At 43.6% G+C, this 5,000-nt stretch overlaps 16 non-coding genes across 16 annotated transcripts in view; 7 read left to right on the top strand and 9 right to left on the bottom strand.

Moving 5' to 3' along the window:
- The window catches only part of trnaw-cca (transfer RNA tryptophan (anticodon CCA)), a 72-nt gene extending 71 nt beyond the window's left edge, over nt 1 (top strand). The window contains exon 1 of the tRNA in view: nt 1. This exon is cut by the window's left edge and continues 71 nt beyond it. This is a non-coding gene — a tRNA (tRNA-Trp).
- Nucleotides 2-176: 175 nt separating this feature from the next.
- trnak-uuu (transfer RNA lysine (anticodon UUU)) lies at nt 177-249 on the bottom strand. Its single transcript has one exon. It is a non-coding gene; the product is annotated as a tRNA-Lys (tRNA).
- A 514-nt stretch (nt 250-763) lies between these two features.
- trnaw-cca (transfer RNA tryptophan (anticodon CCA)) lies at nt 764-835 on the top strand. The gene has a single exon. It is a non-coding gene; the product is annotated as a tRNA-Trp (tRNA).
- Nucleotides 836-1,009: 174 nt separating this feature from the next.
- Nucleotides 1,010-1,082, bottom strand: trnak-uuu (transfer RNA lysine (anticodon UUU)). Its single transcript has one exon. It is a non-coding gene; the product is annotated as a tRNA-Lys (tRNA).
- A 179-nt stretch (nt 1,083-1,261) lies between these two features.
- Nucleotides 1,262-1,334, bottom strand: trnak-uuu (transfer RNA lysine (anticodon UUU)). The gene has a single exon. It is a non-coding gene; the product is annotated as a tRNA-Lys (tRNA).
- Nucleotides 1,335-1,596: 262 nt separating this feature from the next.
- On the top strand, nt 1,597-1,668 carry trnaw-cca (transfer RNA tryptophan (anticodon CCA)). Its single transcript has one exon. It is a non-coding gene; the product is annotated as a tRNA-Trp (tRNA).
- Nucleotides 1,669-1,842: 174 nt separating this feature from the next.
- trnak-uuu (transfer RNA lysine (anticodon UUU)) lies at nt 1,843-1,915 on the bottom strand. The gene has a single exon. It is a non-coding gene; the product is annotated as a tRNA-Lys (tRNA).
- Nucleotides 1,916-2,429: 514 nt separating this feature from the next.
- Nucleotides 2,430-2,501, top strand: trnaw-cca (transfer RNA tryptophan (anticodon CCA)). The gene has a single exon. It is a non-coding gene; the product is annotated as a tRNA-Trp (tRNA).
- Nucleotides 2,502-2,675: 174 nt separating this feature from the next.
- Nucleotides 2,676-2,748, bottom strand: trnak-uuu (transfer RNA lysine (anticodon UUU)). The gene has a single exon. It is a non-coding gene; the product is annotated as a tRNA-Lys (tRNA).
- Nucleotides 2,749-2,927: 179 nt separating this feature from the next.
- Nucleotides 2,928-3,000, bottom strand: trnak-uuu (transfer RNA lysine (anticodon UUU)). Its single transcript has one exon. It is a non-coding gene; the product is annotated as a tRNA-Lys (tRNA).
- A 262-nt stretch (nt 3,001-3,262) lies between these two features.
- On the top strand, nt 3,263-3,334 carry trnaw-cca (transfer RNA tryptophan (anticodon CCA)). Its single transcript has one exon. It is a non-coding gene; the product is annotated as a tRNA-Trp (tRNA).
- A 174-nt stretch (nt 3,335-3,508) lies between these two features.
- On the bottom strand, nt 3,509-3,581 carry trnak-uuu (transfer RNA lysine (anticodon UUU)). Its single transcript has one exon. It is a non-coding gene; the product is annotated as a tRNA-Lys (tRNA).
- Nucleotides 3,582-3,760: 179 nt separating this feature from the next.
- On the bottom strand, nt 3,761-3,833 carry trnak-uuu (transfer RNA lysine (anticodon UUU)). Its single transcript has one exon. It is a non-coding gene; the product is annotated as a tRNA-Lys (tRNA).
- Nucleotides 3,834-4,095: 262 nt separating this feature from the next.
- Nucleotides 4,096-4,167, top strand: trnaw-cca (transfer RNA tryptophan (anticodon CCA)). Its single transcript has one exon. It is a non-coding gene; the product is annotated as a tRNA-Trp (tRNA).
- A 175-nt stretch (nt 4,168-4,342) lies between these two features.
- On the bottom strand, nt 4,343-4,415 carry trnak-uuu (transfer RNA lysine (anticodon UUU)). Its single transcript has one exon. It is a non-coding gene; the product is annotated as a tRNA-Lys (tRNA).
- Nucleotides 4,416-4,929: 514 nt separating this feature from the next.
- The window catches only part of trnaw-cca (transfer RNA tryptophan (anticodon CCA)), a 72-nt gene continuing 1 nt past the window's right edge, over nt 4,930-5,000 (top strand). The window contains exon 1 of the tRNA in view: nt 4,930-5,000. This exon is cut by the window's right edge and continues 1 nt beyond it. This is a non-coding gene — a tRNA (tRNA-Trp).

The following is a 5,000-nucleotide window of genomic DNA, read 5'->3' as shown; positions in this document are numbered from 1 at the left end:
AAATATTGCTTTTAATCTAGTCATTGAGTGGGACCAGTTAGTCCACAACTTTAAAAGTACCTCAGTTACACAGAGTTCTTTGAGTCACTTGCAGGGCAATTTTAACCTTTATAGGTCATGCTCACTTGAGGCTATTTAAAGGTTTAATTTTTTAACAAAGAAGCACAGGCTTTGGCCGCCCGAACAGGGACTTGAACCCTGGACCCTCAGATTAAAAGTCTGATGCTCTACCGACTGAGCCATCCGGGCCTTTACAGATTCTTTCTTACAGCGAATTCACATTGTTCAACTGATGCATGGTGGTCAAGCAGAAAAGGGAGGAATATTTTCTAGGCTTGGCCCCTGACTGTCTTCTGAACAGCCGGAAAGCATCTGGAAAGCAAGAGACTCCTGCATTCTTAAACTCATACTTGTAAGAAATTGGCAAACGCCCGAACAGGGACTTGAACCCTGGACCCTCAGATTAAAAGTCTGATGCGCTACCGACTGAGCTATCCGGGCCCTGACTGAAAATTCTATCGTGCCAGATAAGGTGACTCACACTCAAATACTACATCTCAGCAAATCGAGAATTAGGATACTTATCCGATTACTTAATCCATCTTTGACCTCATACCTAAAGTTCCATATTAAATGCCTTGTTTTCAACTTCCTGAGATATCCAGTTTTTTCTCCGGTTAGAGCTCTTTAGGCCTAACCATTGAGTTTCTCTTGCATAATAGTGATGTCCAAAAATAGGCAACATGAACATTACAGCGTCGATGACCTCGTGGCGCAACGGTAGCGCGTCTGACTCCAGATCAGAAGGTTGCGTGTTCAAATCACGTCGGGGTCAAATATTGCTTTTAATCTAGTCATTGAGTGGGACCAGTTAGTCCACAACTTTAAAAGTACCTCAGTTACACAGAGTTCTTTGAGTCACTTGCAGGGCAATTTTAACCTTTATAGGTCATGCTCACTTGAGGCTATTTAAAGGTTTAATTGGTAACAAAGAAGCACAGGCTTTGGCCGCCCGAACAGGGACTTGAACCCTGGACCCTCAGATTAAAAGTCTGATGCTCTACCGACTGAGCCATCCGGGCCTTTACGGCTTCTTTGTTACAGCGAATTCACATTGTTCAACTGATGCATGGTGGTCAAGCAGAAAAGGGAGGGATATTTTCTAGGCTTGGCCCCTGACTGTCTTCTGAACAGCCGGAAAGCATCTGGAAAGCAAGAGACTCCTGCATTCTTAAACTCATACTTGTAAGAAACTGGCAAACGCCCGAACAGGGACTTGAACCCTGGACCCTCAGATTAAAAGTCTGATGCTCTACCGACTGAGCTATCCGGGCCCTGACTGAAAATTCTATCGTGCCAGATAAGGTGACTCACACTCAAATACTACATCTCAGCAAATCGAGAATTAGGATACTTATCCGATTACTTAATCCATCTTTGACCTCATACCTAAAGTTCCATATTAAATGCCTTGTTTTCAACTTCCTGAGATATCCAGTTTTTTCTCCGGTTAGAGCTCTTTAGGCCTAACCATTGAGTTTCTCTTGAATAATAGTGATGTCCAAAAATAGGCAACATGAACATTACAGCGTCGATGACCTCGTGGCGCAACGGTAGCGCGTCTGACTCCAGATCAGAAGGTTGCGTGTTCAAATCACGTCGGGGTCAAATATTGCTTTTAATCTAGTCATTGAGTGGGACCAGTTAGTCCACAACTTTAAAGGTACCTCAGTTACACAGAGTTCTTTGAGTCACTTGCAGGGCAATTTTAACCTTTATAGGTCATGCTCACTTGAGGCTATTTAAAGGTTTAATTGGTAACAAAGAAGCACAGGCTTTGGCCGCCCGAACAGGGACTTGAACCCTGGACCCTCAGATTAAAAGTCTGATGCTCTACCGACTGAGCTATCCGGGCCCTTAAGGATTGTTTCTTATGGCAAATTCACATTGTTCAACTGATGCATGGTGGTCAAGCAGAAAATGTTGGAATATTTTCTAGGCTTGGCCCCTGACTGTCTTCTGAACAGCCGGAAAGCATCTGGAAAGCAAGAGACTCCTGCATTCTTAAACTCATACTTGTAAGAAATTGGCAAACGCCCGAACAGGGACTTGAACCCTGGACCCTCAGATTAAAAGTCTGATGCTCTACCGACTGAGCTATCCGGGGCCTGACTGAAAATTCTATCGTGCCAGATAAGGTGACTCACACTCAAATACTACATCTCAGCAAATCGAGAATTAGGATACTTATCCCATTACTTAATCCATCTTTGACCTCATACCTAAAGTTCCATATTAAATGCCTTGTTTTCAACTTCCTGAGATATCCAGTTTTTTCTCCAGTTAGAGCTCTTTAGGCCTAACTACTGAGTTTCTCTTGAATAATAATGATGTCCAAAAATAGGCAACATGAACATTACAGCGTCGATGACCTCGTGGCGCAACGGTAGCGCGTCTGACTCCAGATCAGAAGGTTGCGTGTTCAAATCACGTCGGGGTCAAATATTGCTTTTAATCTAGTCATTGAGTGGGACCAGTTAGTCCACAACTTTAAAAGTACCTCAGTTACACAGAGTTCTTTGAGTCACTTGCAGGGCAATTTTAACCTTTATAGGTCATGCTCACTTGAGGCTATTTAAAGGTTTAATTGGTAACAAAGAAGCACAGGCTTTGGCCGCCCAAACAGGGACTTGAACCCTGGACCCTCAGATTAAAAGTCTGATGCTCTACCGACTGAGCCATCCGGGCCTTTACAGATTCTTTCTTACAGCGAATTCACATTGTTCAACTGATGCATGGTGGTCAAGCAGAAAAGGGAGGAATATTTTCTAGGCTTGGCCCCTGACTGTCTTCTGAACAGCCGGAAAGCATCTGGAAAGCAAGAGACTCCTGCATTCTTAAACTCATACTTGTAAGAAATTGGCAAACGCCCAAACAGGGACTTGAACCCTGGACCCTCAGATTAAAAGTCTGATGCTCTACCGACTGAGCTATCCGGGCCCTGACTGAAAATTCTATCATGCCAGATAAGGTGACTCACACTCAAATACTACATCTCAGCAAATCGAGAATTAGGATACCTATCCCATTACTTAATCCATCTTCGACCTCATACCTAAAGTTCCATATTAAATGCCTTGTTTTCAACTTCCTGAGATATCCAGTTTTTTCTCCAGTTAGAGCTCTTTAGGCCTAACTACTGAGTTTCTCTTGAATAATAATGATGTCCAAAAATAGGAAACATGAACACTACAGCGTCGCTGACCTCGTGGCGCAACGGTAGCGTGTCTGACTCCAGATCAGAAGGTTGCGTGTTCAAATCACGTCGGGGTCAAATATTGCTTTTAATCTAGTCATTGAGTGGGACCAGTTAATCCACAACTTTAAAAGTACCTCAGTTACACAGAGTTTTGTCAGTCAGTTGCAGGGCAATTTTAACCTTAATAGGTCATGCTCACTTGAGGCTATTTAAAGGTTTAATTGGTAACAAAGAAGCACAGGCTTTGGCCGCCCAAACAGGGACTTGAACCCTGGACCCTCAGATTAAAAGTCTGATGCTCTACCGACTGAGCCATCCGGGCCTTTACAGCTTCTTTCTTACAGCGAATTCACATTGTTCAACTGATGCATGGTGGTCAAGCAGAAAAGGGAGGGATATTGTCTAGGCTTGGCCCCTGACTGTCTTCTGAACAGCCGGAAAGCATCTGGAAAGCAAGAGACTGCTGCATTCTTAAACTCATACTTGTAAGAAACTGGCAAACGCCCGAACAGGGACTTGAACCCTGGACCCTCAGATTAAAAGTCTGATGCTCTACCGACTGAGCTATCCGGGCCCTGACTGAAAATTCTATCGTGCCAGATAAGGTGACTCACACTCAAATACTACATCTCAGCAAATCGAGAATTAGGATACTTATCCGATTACTTAATCCATCTTTGACCTCATACCTAAAGTTCCATATTAAATGCCTTGTTTTCAACTTCCTGAGATATCCATTTTTTTCTCCAGTTAGAGCTCTTTAGGCCTAACTACTGAGTTTCTCTTGAAAAAAAATGATGTCCAAAAATAGGCAACATGAACATTACAGCGTCGATGACCTCGTGGCGAAACGGTAGCGCGTCTGACTCCAGATCAGAAGGTTGCGTGTTCAAATCACGTCGGGGTCAAATATTGCTTTTAATCTAGTCATTGAGTGGGACCAGTTAGTCCACAACTTTAAAAGTACCTCAGTTACACAGAGTTCTTTGAGTCACTTGCAGGGCAATTTTAACCTTTATAGGTCATGCTCACTTGAGGCTATTTAAAGGTTTAATTTTTTAACAAAGAAGCACAGGCTTTGGCCGCCCGAACAGGGACTTGAACCCTGGACCCTCAGATTAAAAGTCTGATGCTCTACCGACTGAGCCATCCGGGCCTTTACAGATTCTTTCTTACAGCGAATTCACATTGTTCAACTGATGCATGGTGGTCAAGCAGAAAAGGGAGGAATATTTTCTAGGCTTGGCCCCTGACTGTCTTCTGAACAGCCGGAAAGCATCTGGAAAGCAAGAGACTCCTGCATTCTTAAACTCATACTTGTAAGAAATTGGCAAACGCCCGAACAGGGACTTGAACCCTGGACCCTCAGATTAAAAGTCTGATGCGCTACCGACTGAGCTATCCGGGCCCTGACTGAAAATTCTATCGTGCCAGATAAGGTGACTCACACTCAAATACTACATCTCAGCAAATCGAGAATTAGGATACTTATCCGATTACTTAATCCATCTTTGACCTCATACCTAAAGTTCCATATTAAATGCCTTGTTTTCAACTTCCTGAGATATCCAGTTTTTTCTCCGGTTAGAGCTCTTTAGGCCTAACCATTGAGTTTCTCTTGCATAATAGTGATGTCCAAAAATAGGCAACATGAACATTACAGCGTCGATGACCTCGTGGCGCAACGGTAGCGCGTCTGACTCCAGATCAGAAGGTTGCGTGTTCAAATCACGTCGGGGTC

Source organism: Astyanax mexicanus, chromosome 12 (genome assembly GCF_023375975.1).
Source record: "Astyanax mexicanus isolate ESR-SI-001 chromosome 12, AstMex3_surface, whole genome shotgun sequence".
Classification (NCBI taxonomy): Eukaryota; Metazoa; Chordata; class Actinopteri; order Characiformes; family Acestrorhamphidae; genus Astyanax; species Astyanax mexicanus.
The sequence above is the reverse complement of the archived record's forward strand: the minus strand, read 5'-3'. Positions and strand labels throughout refer to the sequence as shown.